The following is a 19,262-nucleotide window of genomic DNA, read 5'->3' as shown; positions in this document are numbered from 1 at the left end:
GCTTGGCTCAGACCTTGAAGAGAGGACAGGACAATTATCAGCTAAAGTGTCTCTGCTGTGGCTTCAGGGGGCTTGATTACCTAGACACCAGTGAACACAGTTCCCAGAAGGACTTTGGGGGTCAGTCCCCTATTAAAACTGCTGAAAAAGGAAGAGGGAGAAGGTCCTCCAATTCTTGTTCTTCAAAGAGATCTACTCCAAAAATGAACTCCAGTCTCTCCAGGTCTCATGAAGAGTGTGCCCCGAAGATCTTGAAGGTGCTGGTGTCTGATTCTCAGGCAGTGAGAAAAGGGCTTTCCTCAGCAGCAACAACAGTGCTCTCCTTGGCTCCTCCTCTTTTGTCTCTGGTGCTGTTAGCTCCAAGACAGGAGTACTTGGGGCTGGCTTATTCAGTGCAGTACTTTTTGGGTGCTGAGGTTGCAGACACTGGAGTCCATGGCGCTGAAAGTTTCAGTGTTGATGTTTCAGAAGCCATTGCCCTTGGAACCAACTGTATCTCAGACCTCGGTACCAGTTCTGCTCTTGACACAGCAGAAAGGAGAGGCTGATGTGTACAGCACCAAGGGAGCCACTTCAGGATCTTTGGGCATGGAGCCTGGGACTCCTGTAGGATCAGCCCCTCCATAGGGAGATGAAGCAGCACCATCTGTCTTCCTTTTCTGACAGGGAGGATGCCTCACCTTCATACCTTGGTTGCTATGCTATGATCCATATATATTGGGGAGGCAGATGAGGGTTAAAGGCAAACAAAAGCAGGTTAAGCCAATTGCTTACCTGGTATCCAGCCTTCTGGCCATGTTCTTTAAATCCATATGGTCAAAGCTCTTGGCCTTATACGCCCCCTTGTAACTATCCGCACTCCGCTACATACTTTTTGGCATTTTCTTGCAGAAACAGATCTTCTTCACCTCACAAACCATCTGTGCTTCAGCAACTACTTCAGCAGGTCAGGGCCCCTGCTTCCTCCCCACCTTTGCTTCTCATGGAGGACATTGCTCAGCATCAGACTGTTGATGTTATTCCAGTACATACTTTGAATGATTCAGCTTTACCAGCTCAGACTTCACTTCCTGATGATTAAAATTGTATCAGGAATTATTCAGTGAATGGCAAAGGTACCTGAAATCCTGATTCAGACTGTCCAAGATAAGTGACATAAATTGTTGGACATTTCAAATACGTCCCTTCCTGATCCAAGACTCCTTTTGCTCATAAACAAGGGCGTTTTAAAACCAGTGCAGTTACTGTGGCAGACCCCAGCAACTTCTAAAAGGTAGCAGGTCCCATTAGTTGTGTTTGACTATTTCTACTGCCATCTTGATCTAGGGTCTCTGGACCGATCAAAACCCTTTAAAAGTATCCCTAAGAATAAAGAACCAAAGAAGCTGGATCTCCTGGGCATGAAAAGTCATTCGCCCTTGAGCGTACAGCTTTGTTAGCAAATTATCAGGCTCTTCTTTCTCACTGACTATTTTCAGGGGATAAAACTGAGGAGTTTCTGGATAAATGTCCACCGTACTTTAGAATGGACTTTAAATCTCTCATCTCAAGTCAGTTAATGGCTAAGCCCTCTGTACAAGTTACAATTGGTGCTGCTGATATAGCATCAAGTTCTTTGAGTGCTGGTGTGTCTATGGGTACACAATGGCTCCATGCACTTGAGAACTGGAAGATTATTGCAAGAAGTGTCCTTTGGTCCACGTCTGCACTTTTCTACTCCTTGTGCCCCAGATGAGAGCTATAAGTGGTGGTGTGGACCGTCCACCTCTCCATTTCCTTTCTACTGCTGTGTGGTCTGAGACAAAACCCTCCAGTGTCCATGAAGTTGATTATTCGACTTCATTTTTGTAGGTATTGTAAAAAAATAAAATTTTGGTAATAGCAGTTTATAGAGTTAGTTTAGTTAGGTAGATTTTGGGGACTCCCCTGTCTGGGGCTGCTGCCGTCCTGGTGAAGGATTCAGATTATGCCCAGGATTCCAGGCTTCAAGGATGGTTTCTCCTGCCCCCGATCCTTGCTGGTCAGCAATGACCATCAGAGGTGTCCGTACTTCTTTGGAGAAGCTCATATCTCTGCTAAGTGGAATATCTGCCATTCCTTTCCCATTTGAGCCCAGTAAACTCAGAAATTCAGACTTAGGAAACATCTCATGGAATATACTGTGAGGGCCAAGCCTAATCTGCCAATGTACATGGGTGGGTCTGCCTGGCCCAGAAGCATTGAGGAACATATCACCCAGCTCCGTAATCTCTAAGACAGGGGCAAGCAAAGACAGAGCTAAGGAATCCTTTTCCCAAGCTCACTATGAGGGTAGAAAGCCTCTCAAAAGCCTAAAGAGAAATCCCACTCCAGAACAATGTCCTAAGATGAGAGCTGTTTCCCCAGCACCTTCATAAACGAATGACTCTTTATGCCTGGTTCCAAGAGGCTTAAGAGCACATACGAGTTCTGATATCATCCCACTGGCTCCAAATAGCATAAGTACCTGCATGTTGGCAGAGGCATGAGCCAAGACTCAGATAACCGTCGGTACTGGCAAAGGACGATCCAGAACCCCATGTACCACTGGTACCAATGTGAGCGCATAAGGTAACACCAGCTTCCCAGGGAGAAGACTCTTCAATCCCCTGATGACAGCTTCACTCCAGGGGATATCGTTGTTGTTCTGGACCCAGAATCTCCCCTTTTATTGGACCTGGTCTTTACAAGGGAGATTCTTACACTGGCAGTCCACAAACACTACTCCTTACTGGACTCATAGATCATCCTTTCAAATCTTTGGGTTCTTGTTCTCTGTTGTCTTCATGGACAAATATAGCTTTCCTTATGGCTATTAGGTCAGCATGTAAGGTGAGTGAGTTGTAAGCATCTTTGACAGGGCTGCCATATATGATTTTCTACAAAGACAAGGTTATTCTCAGACTGCACCCTAATTTTTTTCTTAAAATGCTGTCTGATTTTTCATTTAAATAAATCTGTACATTTACCAGTGTTCCTTCTGAAACCACATTCAACCAAGGGTGAAGCTGAACTACACATATTAGATGTCATATGTGCCTTGTCCTTTTATTTCACTAAAGAATCTTCTCCAGTAGGAACAGAGAGGTTATTTTACCTGTGTATTTGGCACTGGTGCGACAGCTGCAGGAAAACTGTCTCCACTTCTGGTGTTCACAGTTCAAGAAGGATATTAATAAATTGGAGAGAGTTCAGAGAAGAGCCATGAGAATTAATAAAGGATTAGAAAATGTGCCTGATAGTGATATTCAAGGAGCTCAATCTACTTTACTTAACAAATAAAAGGTTGAGGTGACTTGATTACAGTGAGTTAATACATGGGGAACATTTAATAATGGGCTCTCCAGTCTAGCAGTGAAAAGTGTAACATGACCCAATGGCTGTAAGCTGAAGCTAGTTAAACTTAGACTGAAAATAAGAGGTAAATTTTTAACACAGAGAGAAATTAACCATTGGAACAACTTATTACTGGCATGGTGAATTCTCCATCATTGACAACTTTTAAATCAAGATTGGATGTTTTTTCTAGAAGATCTGCTCCAGGAATTTTTCTGGAGGAAGTTCTCTGGCCTATGTTAGACAGGCAGTCCAATTAGATGACCACAATGGTCCCTTCTGGCTTTGGAATCTATGAAGTTAGGTCATCCCCTTGGCTGTCTGCGTCTGTTGCTGAAAGGTCTAAGGTTCAGGCAGTTTCAACCCAGAAATTTCTAGATGGATGTCAGGCTGTATAAAGTTATGTTATGAGATGGCCAGTTTACAGCTATCTGGGAACATTAGGGCATATTCAACCAGGGCCCAGGCAGCCTCATTTAGAGGTATTTAATAATTGTAGGGATGCTACCTGGAGTAATGTATGTTCACAAAACATTTATTGTGGAGATGTCACATGCAGATTCTCACTTGGGTGGGGCTCTATTAAAATCCCTGTTTAATTAGACTTGCAGTAGTACCCTCTGCCTCTGTGGTATACTCCTTGTGACCCACTGGATGTGGATCATATCTAGACAAGCACACAAAGAAGAAAGGGAAGTTACTTACCTTTTCAGTAACTGGAGTTTTCAAGATGTTTTCTACATGTATTCCACAACCCACCCTCCTTTCCCCATTACTGCCAGACCTAATACCTTGAACTGGGTAGTGGTGAAAGATCTGAGGGTCAGTTGGTCATGCCTCTCCCTTTTATACCCTTGGGGGTGGGAGGAGACAGGCTTGAGGCTATGCAGGGAATGGGTGTGACCAATGGACACCGCTTGCTAAAGTGTTCCAATATCCGGCACGTGGAGAATATATAGACAGCACAGCTCAAAGAATTCTAGTTACGGACCAGGTAAGTAACCTCCCTTTGTGGTCTTGATTTTGATATCTAAATTTTCTTTCAAAATATGTTGTTAGAAATATTGTTAATACATTTGACAATTAACAGTAAAATATTTTGTACCATGCTGTTTGTAAATCTGTTTGTGTAAGTTAATAGAGGCTAGTCTACACTACACAGGCCCTGCTGATACAACTATATTGGCAGAGCCTTCTAGTGTAGGCACAGCATATGCCAACAGAAAGAATTTTTCTGCCACCATCATAACACTACTCCCTGTCTACACTATAGTATAGTTAAGTTAACATAAATTGTCTTGCACTGACCAGTGTGTGCACATGTTCACATTCAATTTGGCTGCAGCTGACATAAGTGCCCTGTTACAGCAGTGCAGTAAAACCATCTCCCCAAACAGCGTAGAGCTATGGTCAACCTACTGAGGTTGACACACTGTGAATGCAGACACTGCATGACCTGTGTTGACTCTAATAGTCCTCCTGCAACTGTCCTATAATGCCCCATTCCCTGTCACAGTGGCCACTCTAGGCACAATTGTAAACTCCACTGCCCAGTGGTCACAGAGACTTGAAACCACTTGTCCTTCTCCTTTTAAAACTTCCTGTATGTGTCATGATTCTGAAATGCCTTTCCCTGAATGCCCACCTTGGCAAGCACACCTGTCAGTTCTCCATTGTGTGCAACTGCCTGACCATCTAGGCTGGCTCCAAGCACTAGACATGCTCCTGCCTGGAGTAGACAGAAATATTGGATTTCCTGGGCCTGAGAAGAGGCTGTGCGAGCACAGCTGCCGAAGAGCTATAGCAACATACAAATAGATTGTTCCGGGGATGCAGGCAAAGGGGTACAATAAGGATCAGCAACAGTGCTGCGTGCACTTTGCCAGGGATGCCACAAAGCCAAGGAGTGCAACAGATTTGGTTTTGCGTTACAGACCTGCCGCTTCTGCATGTCATACTTGCTGCAGACTGCACCAGCACCCAGCAGACCACCGTGGCTTCTGGCATGGTGGCCTCAAGCAATGCTCCCTTCATACCTGCAAAACTCCTGACCCTGGTGGAGAGAGAGAAGAAAACTAGGAAGGACATGTTCTGAGAGATGCTGTACTGGACCATGAAAAAAGGACTTGGAGAACTGATATGACCAACAGCATGGAAAATGGAAGTTATCAAATTTGTCATTTTGCAGTTTTTATTGTAGCTGTGTTGGTCCCAGGATACTAGAGAAACAAGGTGGGTGAGGTAGTATCTTTTTTTTTTTTTTTTTTTTTTGGACCAACTTCAGTTGGTGAAAAAGAGAAAAGTTTTTAAGCTTACACTGAGCTCTTTTTCAGGTCAGATGTGAACAACATCAGGTAAACTCAAAAGTTTCTTTTTTAGCAACAGAAGTTAGTCTAATAAAAAATATTACCCTCCCCCTCCCCACCTTGTTTTTCTAGAATGCAAAAAAAAAAAAAAATAAAAAAAATCCAGGAGTCGTATCAGGCCAAAGCGAGGGAAATGTCCTAAGCCATGATGCAGCAAATCCAAATGATGTTCATTCAGCCTGCTTGCAGCTTTCTCAACAGCTCTGTTTTTTTAAAGAAGAGTATGTCATGCACTTTTGCTGACCAGCCCACATTAGTATCTGTGAACTGTCACTTGTGAGCCATCAATGCTTGAATAAGCATAGAAAAGTAGCCTTTTTTGGTGATGTGCTTTGTGGGAAGGTGGTCTGTTGCCTAAAGAGGAATATGCATGCTCTGTATGGCCCCACTTCAGTTTGAGTAGTCCATTACTGGAAATCTATTCACTATTCCCTGCATCTTGCCAAGTCACAGTCCTGTGTAGCAGATAACTGGCCCTACACACTTGCATGATAGTAGCCCCCCAATGTGCATTTTTCCAGCTCTAAAGTGATTTCCACTGCTCAGTAGCAATCTGGGGTCACAAGCTTCTAGAGTGCGATTGCCTGTTATTTCTCTACTGTCAATAGAGTTCTCCTTCTGGTGTCCATTTACTAGAGGGTGAGCTTAACATGCATCCAGGTATGTAGCCTTTCACATCCAAAAGTTCTGTAGCCACTGCTCATCGTCCCAAATCTGCACTAGAATGTGATCCTATCAATCACTTCTTTCTTAGGCCTAGGAGAGGCACTCTCGTGTATGCAGCTGCTCTGTTAATGCCACCAACAGCCTTGAATTGTTTTTCACTGTCTTTCAACAAACTATCCTAGAAGTAATTATCATATCCCCCATTATTGTAGTACTTAGTGCAGGTCTGTAACTACAGTAGAATCATGAGTCCTGTATTTGCAATGTTCATGAGAACATGGTGGAGTTCTGCAGGCTTTATTTTTCCATCAGAGATGGCAGATAGTGAAAATGGTCATAATTAAGGTACCTTCTGTTGTTCATTAGGATGCATGGGCCTGTCCCCTTCCTTCCACACATACCTTCACCCACACCACACCTTCCTTCCTCTCCTTTATTTTTGTTTATACCTCCCCCCCATATTTATAACTTGAGGTCTAAATTCTAAATGGTCAATTCTTCAAGCCAGAATCCAGTATATTTTGGAGGAGAGAGTCATCACTGCCTGGTTTTCAATACTTGCTTGTACTATATGTGAGAGATTACCATATTGGCACTTAGTTTCTAAGTGTATTTTACATTTGTAGTCATTTTCAGCTGTTTTTTGGCCCAGTTTGTGCTGCCTGGTTTGCACAACATACTTCACAGCTACCCTCACACAGCCACCGAGAGATTACCCTGCTGTAGAAGATTTTCTTTGTAGCCAGCTCTCTGGCAGAGGGGATGGGGCTGGAGAATTACCCACCTCAACCCCCTTCAGCTGGTGGCTGTAGTTGGGGTAATTTGCTGTTGTAAAAGGAGCAGCCCTTCTCTTCCACAAATTAACAATGGGGCTAAAAATGTGGGAGACCACTGGCTTTTCAGGTGTCATTCTACTTTTAAACAAAGTTATAGAAGAAAGACACCGTGACAGTCCCTAGCCCTGCCCCCAGCACTGAACCACTCAGTATTGCCCCTACAGAGTAACACTTGCTAGCCCCCAGCCTGAGCATCACCCCCACTGTGACATCTCTGCCCCCAGCATTGATCCTCATCTCAGAGAGATTGCCCAGACCCACCTATACAGTGTATTGTCCATCAGTGTGCCGTTGCTGTGTAACTCCCCCCAGCTGCCCAGCCCTGACCCCAGCAATGAGCGCTGCCTGTGGTGTGACACTACACTGCTGCCCTGCTCCCAGCAGTGAGCCCCCACCCAAGTGCCCAGCACTGACTCATCCTTGGGTGAGGCTGCCCTATGCCACCCCAGCATTGAGCTTTGTCCCCAAATACTGAGCCCTACTCACCAGTGTGACACTCAGCCCCAACCCCTAACATTGTGCATCACCCCCCCACTGTGACCCCTCTGCCCTCAGCACTGATGCTCATCGCAGCCCTGTCCACCCAGCACAGTGCATTGCCCTCACGGTGTGGTGGCCCCAGCCTTGCCCCTTCTCCCAATGCGGCACTGCCCAGCTTGCCCACTCGCACTGAACATTGCCCCTAGGGAGTGTGGCGCTGCCAAGCCCCACCCCCCGGCACTGACCCTTGTCCCACAGTGTGACAAGGCCCAGCACCACCCCCAGCATCGAGCTCCACCTCTCAGCTACCCCCAGTGTAACACGGCCCAGTCCCGCACTGTGGCACTGCCCTGCCCCCAGCATTGAGCCCCGCCCCCCAACCGTCCAGACCAGCCTCACCCCCACAGCGCTGACCCTTGTCCCACAGTGTAACACGGCCCCTCCCCCAGCACTGAGCCCCGCCCCCGCGTCGGATTCGGGGGGGAGGGGAGGGGCTCCTGGTACTACGCGTATCCGTGACGACAAGTATTTTGCTCTCGCTGCCTTTCCGTACCTGAGCCCTGCTGTTCGGTGGTTGGTTGGTAGGCGGTGGAAGCGAGCGGCGTTAGCTGCGCGTGCGTGGGAGCGACGTGTCTGGCGGCTCGTGAGGGGCGGCGCTGACTAGGTACGCGAGGTGGGCGGCAGCGAGACCCCCACACGCCTGGCCTGGGGAGCGCGCTGGCTCCACGGCTCGCCACGGGCACGGGCCGCTGCTGGGGAGGCGGCAGAGCCCCCCTCCCCCACCCGCAGGCGTGGCCGGGCAGCCGCTGCTCCGGGGCGGGGCCGGGGCTCCTCGCTGCGGCCCGGAGCGGTCCCGGCGGGCCTCTGGCGAGCCCGTGGCTGTGGCTGTGTCTGCGGGGCGTTGGGGGGGCTGGGGACACGGTTCCGGGGGAGCGAGGGACCTGCTGCTCTGGCAAGGGCCGCTCGGCAGCTGCCGGCCCCCGGGCTGGTCTTGAAAGCGGCAGGGCGGTTTCTGTGCGCTTCGGAAAGCGAGCCCGAGGCGGAGCGGCCCGCTGTCAGGCAGGCGGTATAACGTGTTGCTGCCCCACCCGTTAGTGCTGAGGGTGGGTAACGCTCCGCAGAGACCCCTGGGGCTGGACCCCGGGCCGAAGGACTCTGCGAGCGGGGAGCCTCCGAGCATGGACACGGCAATAAAACAGCTTCTTAGTCCAAAGTCCGCGAGCCGGAGTCAGCTGGCTCGGGCCAGCCGCGGGTGTCTAATCTCAGTGTAGACATGTCTCAAGAGCCCACGTAGAACAGACCCAAAGAGCAGGTAAAGCAGCTCTTCCTTACAGGGCATGGTGCATGTTTTCTGGAGCGGCTGGGTGATGTGAGGTAAATGGATGAATGTTCACGTTGCATTGCAGGATGAGAAGTACAATAGCAGTACTTGATGTTCTCCAGAGTTTTAGTAGGTCTTGTGGAGAAACTCCCAGACTCTGATTTGTAGCAGGTGGGTCGACTAAAGCAGCCATCCAGACTTCTGGCTGCTGAGGTCTGTACTAAAGAAGTGCAGCTGTGTTTTAGTTTATTCTCGCTGGGGCATTTTTAATCATGATGAAGAGTGTGGTGGTGTGGTGCTGTGTGAAAAAGTGTAAGCATGTTAATAGTAAGAGCTCTTTAATCTCCCACAAGCTGAAGGTGAAATGTCGTGGGGGGACATATTCTAGTATGGCTGTCTATTGGTGCTTGCTGAGACAGGCAATCGTTACACCGGTTTCTTGATAGCCTCATTTGTCAGCTGTGGGTTTCTTAGGCTGCCTCTTGTGAACACAGACACATTCTATCCAGTCCTTAAGCTGCTGTGGTTTTGGGCTCTCTTCCCCTGTGAATAATTTCACTGCTGGCTACAGTTCGGAGCAGCCACAAGGAGACTTACCCAGAAACTTGATAACTTCATTCTTCTGCTGCTTAGCAAAATTCTGAGCAGCAGTTGCAGAAGTCCTAATGCTGTCTTGTCTGCAGATACAGGAAGACAAGACTGTGCATTTGTTACACCTGAGTCTTTGCAGTCTTAGCCAGTAGAAATGTCACTCTTTCAAACAAAGGAAAAGCATAGATTCTGCAAAAATAGAGGACTAGCTTCTCCCCTTCCCGCCCTAAACACTTGAAGTGGGAAGCTTTTGGTTCTCTGCCATTCCTCTAGGGGCCCTTTGGTTTCTACCACTCTTCTGATTTGCACCAGGCTAGTCATCCCAGAAGCCCTCGGTCAGGAAAGGACTAGCTTGTCCCAGATTGTTCTGGGACAGGGATCTCAAACTCAAATCACCGTGAGGGCCCCATGAGGACTAGTACATTGGCCTGAGGGCTGCATCACTGAAACCTTTTCATATAATGATACAAAAGTACAGTCAAAAATGAGTTATATAGTATGCAATTAGAAGTCAGTGTATTAACTTTTTTAAAACTGTAATGCAAAGTGGGGTTTTAATAAAATATAAACATGTAACTATTCCTTATGTGGTCAGTAACACTGATGATGATCTACACCAGACATGGGCAAACTGGCCCACTGGCCACATCCAGCCCGCAGGTCTCTCCTGCCTGGCTCCTGGCCTGGGAGACTAGCCCCCTTACCCTTCTCTGCTGTTCCCCCTTCCCCACAGCCTCAGCTCACTGCACTGCTGGCACAATACTCTGAGCGGCGGGGCTGTGAGCTGCAGCCTGACCCAGTGCTCTGTGCTGCGTGGTGGTGTGGCTGCCTGTCCTGGTTCTCCAGGCGGTGCGGCTGTAGCGCCACCAGCCACCTGTGCTCCAGGCAGCATAGTAAGGAGGCAGGGGAGTTTGGGCTGGGAATGGGGCAATCAGAGGGTGGGGAACATGGGGGTAGGGTCCCAGAGGGGCAGTCAGGAAGGAGAAGAGGGGTTGGATGGGGCAATGGGGGGAAGAAGAGGGGGTTGGATGGGGCAGAGGACCCAGGGGGGCAATCAGGAATGAGAGGAGGAGTTCCAGGTGCCGTCAGGGAGCGGGGTGGTGGTGGATGGGGCAGGAGTCTGGGAGGGGCTGTCAGGGGGTGAGAATGGGGGGTGGTCGGATAGGGGGGACATTGGCTGGGCCACATTTGGCCAAAAAGTTTGCCTGCCCCGATCTACACTAAGAGTCTGTCAACATAGCTGTAATGGCAGGAACTTTTTAAAGTAACTATTCATACACAATACGTTGCCACTTTTAACAAACGTTCTTCCCAACTACTGACAGCGTGCCTTGCTCCGTCTCTAAGGCGGCAGCTCCGTGCAAAGTGGAGTAGAGCATGCTTGGAGCTGTAGGCCTCTCTTGAGTGAATTTACTCAGCAGTCAGCACCTGTGTTGAAGTGTCCGCGTCCCCTAGGAGAGTTGGGGATTTCTTTCCCACCCAGGTGTTGTTGAGGGTGAGAGGTGTGGGGAACAGGCTTGGCTTTTGTAAACTGGAAAATCCAAAATCTCTGTCTTTCCCCCCTCACCCTCCTCCCCTCCCCAGATGATACTCCTCTCTGATTCCCTTTTCCTTTCCCTTTCCCTCCCTCCAAGTGTTAAAGGAAAAGGGCTGCTGCTGCTGCTTTCCCGGCTCCCTTCTCCCCCCAGCTTTTCACACTGCATGGGATCAGTGGGGATGGATTTCAATAGTGGGTGTGTTTGGCCCTCCCTTTAGGGAGGGGAGATTTGAAAAGTGGCAAAGGGTCTGGCCCAGGGCTGGTGTGAGTTGGGGTATAACTGGAGGGGAGGATTGGGGATGCAGGAAGAGCAGGTTCAATGACTTAGTTGGGAGCGAGGAGCTGCAAGGCTGTTTGTCAAGCTTGGGCAGTTTTACTGGGTAAATTTCAGAGAACTGGAAATGGCTCATTGAAGTGCACACATCAAAGATCCCCACCCCTAAAGCGAGAGTGACTGTAAATACTGCCTTAAACAGCAGCTCCGAGAGTCAGCCAGCCTGCCTGCCCTCCTCCCCAGAGCACGTGCCCCTATTCCAACCCCTTCCCCAAATCCCGGCCCCGCCTCTTCTCTGCCTCCTCTCCTGAGCGTGCTGTGTCCCTGCTTCTCCCCCTTCCTTCCTGGAAAGTCCTAAGCACCACCAAACAACTGTTTGGTGGCAGGAGGTGCTGGAAAGTAGGCAGAGGAATGGGGATGTGGAGCGCTTGCGGGCGTGAGGTGAGCTTGGCTGCTGGTGGAGTCAGCGCTTATGGCAGGCCACAGGAAATAACTCCTGTTCTAAGAAGTGTCCAGCAGAAGGATGTTTAGACACCTGGGCTGGATGAGGAACTTAGAGAAAGTTCTGCACCCTGGAGCAACTGTTGGCACCAAAGAGAAAGATAATTTCCTTGCCCTGCTAAAACCCACAAGCTGACAAACTTCATTTGGGTTCTGTGAGATGACTATTTAGAAGTGCACAGTCTTGCTGGCCTCATTGAAATTGTGTGTGTTTATTCTTGTCTGTTCCTGCCACCTTTCAGTAGACTAAGCAAGAGCTGAGGCTGTACTTTCTGATCAAAGTCCTGCCCCCTGCCCAAGTAAACAAGGCTGTATCTAAGCTACTTTTGTGCCTGTTTGAGGGAAGGGCAGATCGTATCTAGAATATTTTTTTTACATTGGGAAAAAGTCTTAACAGTCCCATAACTCAGGAGCTCAAGGGAGTTTTCTCTAACTATTAAAATCCTGTTTGGGTAGAGATGACATGTGACAAATTTCACTCCCAAATGCGGAAGTTTTGGGATAGCCTAGTGTGCGAGTTCTCACCTTTTGTGCATACCCCAGCTAGTCAGTAGTTGGGTTAAGGCAGGATCTCCCTCTGCAAGATGCTTTTCCATAAGTAGCCAATCCAAGTGTTCTTACATCTTCCTCTGAAATACCTGCACTGGCTTCTCTTGGAGATAAGATACCAGACTGCAAGTCATATTCCTGGGGGAATTCTGCACTAAAAAATTAAAAATTCTGCACACAATATTTTAAAACTGCAAAATTCTGCAAATTTTATATAACACTATATAATCACACCAGTTCCAGTTATTTTGGTAATTTATTTCAAAATATCTGTCAGCAAGTATGTCTGCAACTCTCTACTCCTGGGGGAGTTTTTTGTCGGTTTTGTTAAAGAAACCCTTATGACGAGTAGGCAAACTATGGCCCATGGGCCACATCTGGCTCATCAAACCATTTAATCCAGCCCTCAGCTCCCACTGGGGAGTGGGGTCAGGGGCTTGGCTGGCTCCATGTGGCTTCCAGGAAGCAGTCAGCATGATCCCGCTCCAGCTTCTGTATAGTATGTGGAGGGGTGGCCAGGCCGCTCTGCATGCTGCCCCATCCACAGGTCCTGCCCCTGCAGCTCCTATTTGCCGTGGTTCCTGGCCAGTGGGAGCTGTAGGGGCAGTGCCTGCAGATGGAGCAGCCTGCAGATCCGCCTGGCCGCACCTTGGAGCCAGAAGGGGGACATGGTTTTGGGAGCTGCTTGTGGTAGGCGCTGCCTGGAGCCTGCACCCGTGAGCCTGCCCTGTGTCCCAGTCTCTGCCACAGCCCTGATCCCCCTTCTGCTCTCTGAACACATTGGTCCCAACCCGGAGCACCCTTCTGCACCCCAAACCCCTCATCCCTGGTCCCATCCTGGAGCCTTCACACCCCTCAGATTCCAGCTATGGGACCTTCCCCAGCCCAGACATACTCACCACCTACCCAGGGATCCAGAGGACAAACAGCCTGATACTAGTCCCGGGCTTGCACAGAGTTTCCTGTGTGCCACCGCCTCCTTCCTTCAGGGCATGCTGGAAACTGCAGCTGCTGGGAACCCTCCAGTCCACTCCACCTTTCCCCAGCCTTGTCTTCTATTTGTGAGCTGGACTCTGCCAGATCCAGCGGCCCCTGATGGTAGCCAACATCTCTGCAGCCCATTTCTGTGGGGAAAAAAGGAAATTCTGCACACACAACATTAATTTCTGTAAATTCTGCCTTGCGCAGTGGTGCAGAATTCCCCCAGGACTAAAGTCAGAAACAGTGTGAAAATTGCTATGTTACTAAAGAAAAATGTGCAAGCTTAGATTTGCTGGGTGAAGAAGTGTGTGTGTGTGTGAGGCAGGGGGGAGGGGAGTGTTTACCCTTTTTTAGCTGTTTTGAAGTATTTAATTGCAAAATTTGGGTCTTTGCTATCCATTTTTATCTGGAGAACCAGTAGGGTTGTGGTACTGTGAAGGAAACAATTCCTGAGCCAACCGAGAAGAAAGCGGTTTTAGTCAGTTTATCTAAAATTTTAATTAAACTCATATTTAACTGAAATGTCTGACAAACAGTTGAGAAGGAAGATCTCTGGAGATCTGCTCTTTTTCCAGTTCCTTGGCTCTTTAAGGAAACACCTTTATCAAAAGCAGAAAGTGAAACCTTGTTATTTCTAAAGGTAAAACAAGCACTGCATCTGCCTTTTGCAGGGAGAGAAAAAAATATACGTACAGTGTAAAGAAGCAAAAATGGCATAAATTAGGTGACTTACATTTTTGCAGATCACCTTAAATTATAGGTTTGACTGAGTGTCTGCAGTAGCAAAATAAGAACAGCTTGCTGAGGACAGCTGTACACGCCTTCCTACATTCAAAGGCTTTTACTTGGCTGCTTACAGGTTTCAGAAGTTGCAGTAAAATTAATGGCCAAGTTCATTTCGTGTAGAGGCCAAGATGCTTGACAAACCAATTAAGTACTGAACCCTTGATTCTTCTGTCACTTTGCCACTGTAACTTCCAGTTCCCTGGAGAATTAAAAGCAGTGCTGGGAGACGCACAAACAGATTTTTTTTTCAATTTCCTTATTAGTTACTAATAACACCTTAGCTGACAGAATTTGAAAATATATTCACTGCACATGACTGCTTAGACAATAAAAATGGGCAAGTCGGTTTCTAATCTGTGCCCACACTGCATTTGGGCATGAATCTGCAATGTTCAGGCTACAAATGCTGCAGAACATGTTGTGTTCCTTTAAAAAAGCTTTTGTGAGACTAGAAGAGGGGAAAGGTTTCCATGGAAACATTTCTATTGATGGGAGGCCTTTTTAAGCTAGATTTATTTTCAGAACCTAAACCTGGCCTAAGTCGATTTTTGCGGTGTCATTCTAGGCCAGGGGTTGGCAACCTATGGCACACGTGCCAAAGATGGCACGCGAGCTGATTTTTAATGGCACGCTGTGGCCTGCTGCAACTCCAGTGTGCCATAAAAATCCTGCTGGTGCGGAGCATCTGGCCGAGCGAAGCAAGCCGCCGGCCCCTCCCTTGCCTTCTCCCCCTTCCCCTGGAGCCTTGCCGCCATGCGTGCAGCACTCTGGGGGCCAGAGCTGCGCGCTCCCGCAGGGCAGTGTTTGGCCCTGCGGGGAGGGAAAGATGCTCCCTGCTCAACCAGAGCTCTGCCACCGTGCACAAAGCATTCTGAGGAGTGGGGCTGTGCGCGCCTGCGGGGCAACATATCTGGCTGTGCTTGGAGCCCCATGGTGAGGGGTCTGGGGCCAGGGGAGTTTGGATAAGGGGCGGGGGGCAGTCAGGGGACAGGGAGCAGAGTGGGTTGGATAGGGGGTGGGATGGCTAGGGGTGGGGGTCTCTGGAGGGGGTCGTCAGGGAGCAGGGGGGTGGATGGGGCATGGGAGTCCCGGGGTCTGTTAGAGGGTTAGGGGTGGATAGGGGACAGGGAGCAAGGAGAATCCTGGGGGGACAGTTAGGGTGGGTGGCGGTCTCTAGAAGGGGTGGTCAGGGGACAAGGAGCTGGGGGGGGTGTATGAGAGGCAGGGGTGTGGAGAGGGGTTGGGGCAGGCAGGGAGCAAGTGGGGGGTTGTATGGGTCGGGAGTTCTGGGAGTCCTGTTAGGGGGCAGGGAGCAGTTGGATAGGCATGGGAGTCTGGGGGGGTCTGTCTGGGGGGCGGGGGTGTGGATAAGAGTCAGGGCAGTCAGGGGACGGGTAGGGGGTAGCGTCCTAGGGGGGCAGTCGGGACGAGGAGCAGGGTGGCTTAGATAGGGGATAGGGTCCTGAGGAGCCGTTAAGGGCAGGGATCCCAGGAGGGGGTAGTCAGGGGACAAGGAATGGGGGGGTTGGAGCTTCTGAGGGGGGCCAGCCCTCTGCCCTGAGTCCTGACCTCCCCCACACACCCCAGACCCCTGCCTTGAGCCCTGTACCTTCCTCTTATGCACCCAGCCCTCTGTTGACTCCTTCACCCCCTCCCCCACAACCCCAGCCCTGACTCTGGCACCCTCACACATACCCAGCCCCCTCCACCCTGACACTTGCACTCCCCCTCACATGTCCCTAACCCTCTGCTCTGACTCTTGCACCCCCTCACTTCCGCAGCCCCCACCCACATCCCATGCAGCTCCCACATCCCCACCCTGAGCACCAAACGGGAGCTCCTGCACCCACCCCCACCCTCCCACCTGTACCCCACACACCAAATGAGATCTTCCCAGGTAAGTTCCGCCACACCCAAACCTCCTGCCCCAGCCCCTTCCCTCATTCTAGCTCCTGGCCAGACCCTTCATCCCCAGCCCTCTTCTCAGTGCACTCCTGACATAACCTTAGTCCCAGATTTGGACCTTAGCGTCCAAAATATGGGGGTTAGCATGAAAACCTCCAAGCTTAGCTACCAGCTTGGACCTGGTACCTGCTGCCACCACCCAAAAAATTAGAGTGTTTTGGGGCACTCTGGTCCCTCTGAAAAACCTTCCCTGGGGACCCCAAGACCCAAATCCCTTGAGTCTCACAACCAAGGGAAATAATCCTTTTTCCCTTCCCCCCTCCAGGTGCTCCTGGAGAGATACACAGACACAAGCTCTGTGAAACTACACAGAGGGACTCCCCCTCTCCGTTCCCAATCCTGGAAACAAAAGTACTTTCCTATTTCCCCAGAGGGAATGCAAAATCAGGCTAGCGATCCCACACACAAATCTCCCCTTGATTTCTTCCTCCCACCAATTCCCTGGTGAGTACAGACTCAATTTCCCTGAAGTAAAGAAAAACTCCAACAGGTCTTAAAAGAAAGCTTTATATAAAAAGAAAGAAAAATAAGTACAAATGTTCTCTCTGTATTAAGATGATACAACACAGGGTCAATTGCTTAAAAGAATATTGAATAAACAGCCTTATTCCAAAAGAATACAAATCAAAGCACTCCAGCACTTATATTCATGCAAATACCAAAGAAAAGAAACCATATAACTTACTAGCTGATCTCTTTGTCCTTACACTTAGAAACAGAAGACTAGAAAGTAGAACTACTTCTCCAAAGCTCAGAGAAAGCAGGCAGACGGAAAACAAAGACAAAAGACTCAGACACTCAATTCCCTCCACCCAAAGTTGAAAAAATCCGGTTTCCTGATTGGTCCTCTGGTCAGGTGCTTCAGGTGAAAGAGACATTAACCCTTAGCTATCTGTTTATGACAACTCCCACCCTCAGCTCAGTGCAGAGAGAGGAAGAGAATGGGCCAGAATCAGGGAGAAGGTAGGTACCCACTGTATGTGGGCAGGGCCGGGACCCCAGACCAGCAGCGGGGTGAGTGGGTCCGGCAGCCGGGATCCTGGCTGGCAGGAGCCGGCCAATGGAACCCCTGAGCAGCAGTGCCCAGTGCTGGTATGAGGTCCCAGCCGCCGTCCCCACACAGACTGCTGCCAGTCTGGGGTTCTGCCTGCTGGACCTTTCCCAGCTGGGGTCCCAGCTGCAGGGCTGCTGCCAGCCTAGGTGAAGAGAACCCCAGACCAGCAGTGGGCTGAGTGGGCTGGTGGGGTAAGATCAACATTTTAATTTAATTTTAAATGAAGCTTAAACATTTTGGAAGCCTTGTTTATTTTACAATACAACACTAGTTTAGTTATATAATATATAGACTTGTACAGAGAGACCTTCTAAAAAACATTAAACTGTATTACTGGTATGTGGAAACCTTAAATTAGAGTGAATAAATGAAGACTCGGCACACTACTTCTGAAAGGTTGCCGACCCCTGTTCTAGGCCCATCTATCCTACAAGTTCAGCCGTATCACATGGAACCACTTAACATACTGTTGTGTCCCCAGTCATGGTTAGAGTATGACTTGGTGTTGAAACAGGACCTTAGAAGGATACAGTCAACGGTGGTTCCTATGGCTGAGGTGTTTCTTTAGGTAGCCGAGTGTTTCCGTGGAGGAGTTTTGAAGGTAGGACCCATTGATGTGACTCCTTATTTAAATTGAGCCAGTGAAGGAGCCAGGCTCTGGAGTGATGTCCTTCTGAGTGTTTGTGTTGCTAGGAAGGTGAGCTGCTGCTGTTTGAACCAGTTGGAGACTTATGTCAGTGAATTCATTTCTAGATACATTGCTGTGGTAATCTATTTGAAAGGTCACAAATGCTCAGGTTACTTGTGGCTGGGCCTGAGTTTGACAAGCTGAGAAAAGTGTAGATGGAAGAGGATCTTTCTGCAGCCAGGGATTTATGATGGGTCCAGGATTGTGTCTATAGACTTAACTATCTGAGGAGAGGTAATATGCTGGTAGCAAGTTCTCTGAAGCATTTTACTCCACCAGTATTGCCTCCATCCAAACCAGGTTTAGTTTCATCATCGTCTCTTCATTCGGCACTACTGTTTCCTTCAGTATTTGGATAGCTGGATATTATCCAGGTATTGCTGAGTCCATAAGGCCCTATGATTTTCCCTACTGGCTCCATGCAATCCATCTATCAATAGTATGGACCCCTATGGTACTCTATAAGTGTGGGCTCTGAAGATGAAAGACAGTTTCCCATCATGACTCTTATGCTTTGGTCTAAAAGGAAGGTTTGGAATGGTTGGTTTTTTCTTTTTTTTGGTGTGCTGTTGCACATCTCTGCTGTGTCTCTGAGATAGGACAGCTGCAGTCTATGACTGACAGTATGCAAGGCCTTACAGATCCCGCAGTCATAGTATGGCTATACACCAAAATCCAGTGATAAGAAGCAGTCATCAGCACATCTGTAGCATCAACTCTGTCATGCCCTGGCCTGAAGCTTTATTGGGAGAGATCCAGGATATTGGCAGTGGAGTGGGAGACAGCTCTATACTCAGAAATGGGAGGTTGGACACTGAGCATTGGGTAATGAGATTAGTTGCGTGGGATAATAGTTTAAGTACTGGTTGCATTTGGAATCCTTTCTGAGGGATAGTAGAATTTGCTCCCCATAAAAGATTTGGTTATCACATGATTTCCTGAAGAGCTTCTGGGACTTACTTTTGGGCCAGTTTGAGAGGAAAGATATTGCGTTATTAGGCCTGTGTTTCATGACTGTTTCCTGACACTAATTACTCAAAACTTTAATGTGGATTGAGCACATAGGGGTCTTATCTACACAACAAAATGCAGATGTGCTTTAGCCATGTTGGGTCACAAGTGTCTCCTTTGATGTTCCTGCCTGTATTTCTAGCACAAATGGGAAGCCACTTTTGTGTCTTTATTTTTTATTTATTTATTTTTGCAGCTGTTTATGCCACTGAAACTCAAGAACAAGTTTGTTCTGCCATCTTCCTCACTTAAATATACTCCAGGGAATTTATTAAGCTTTTAATAGATTATTAATACCAGAA

At 48.6% G+C, this 19,262-nt stretch overlaps 1 protein-coding gene across 1 annotated transcript in view; it reads left to right on the top strand.

Annotated features, from left to right (window-relative positions):
• Window positions 1-8,239: 8,239 nt before the first annotated feature.
• The window catches only part of LOC127054219 (erlin-1-like), a 65,624-nt gene continuing 54,601 nt past the window's right edge, over window positions 8,240-19,262 (top strand). The window contains 1 exon segment of the mRNA XM_050960241.1: window positions 8,240-8,366. The gene's annotated coding sequence lies outside the window, so the exon portion shown is untranslated.

Source organism: Gopherus flavomarginatus, chromosome 6, assembly GCF_025201925.1.
Source record: "Gopherus flavomarginatus isolate rGopFla2 chromosome 6, rGopFla2.mat.asm, whole genome shotgun sequence".
In the NCBI taxonomy this organism is placed as follows: Eukaryota; Metazoa; Chordata; order Testudines; family Testudinidae; genus Gopherus; species Gopherus flavomarginatus.
This window is presented reverse-complemented; position numbering and strand designations above follow the sequence as displayed.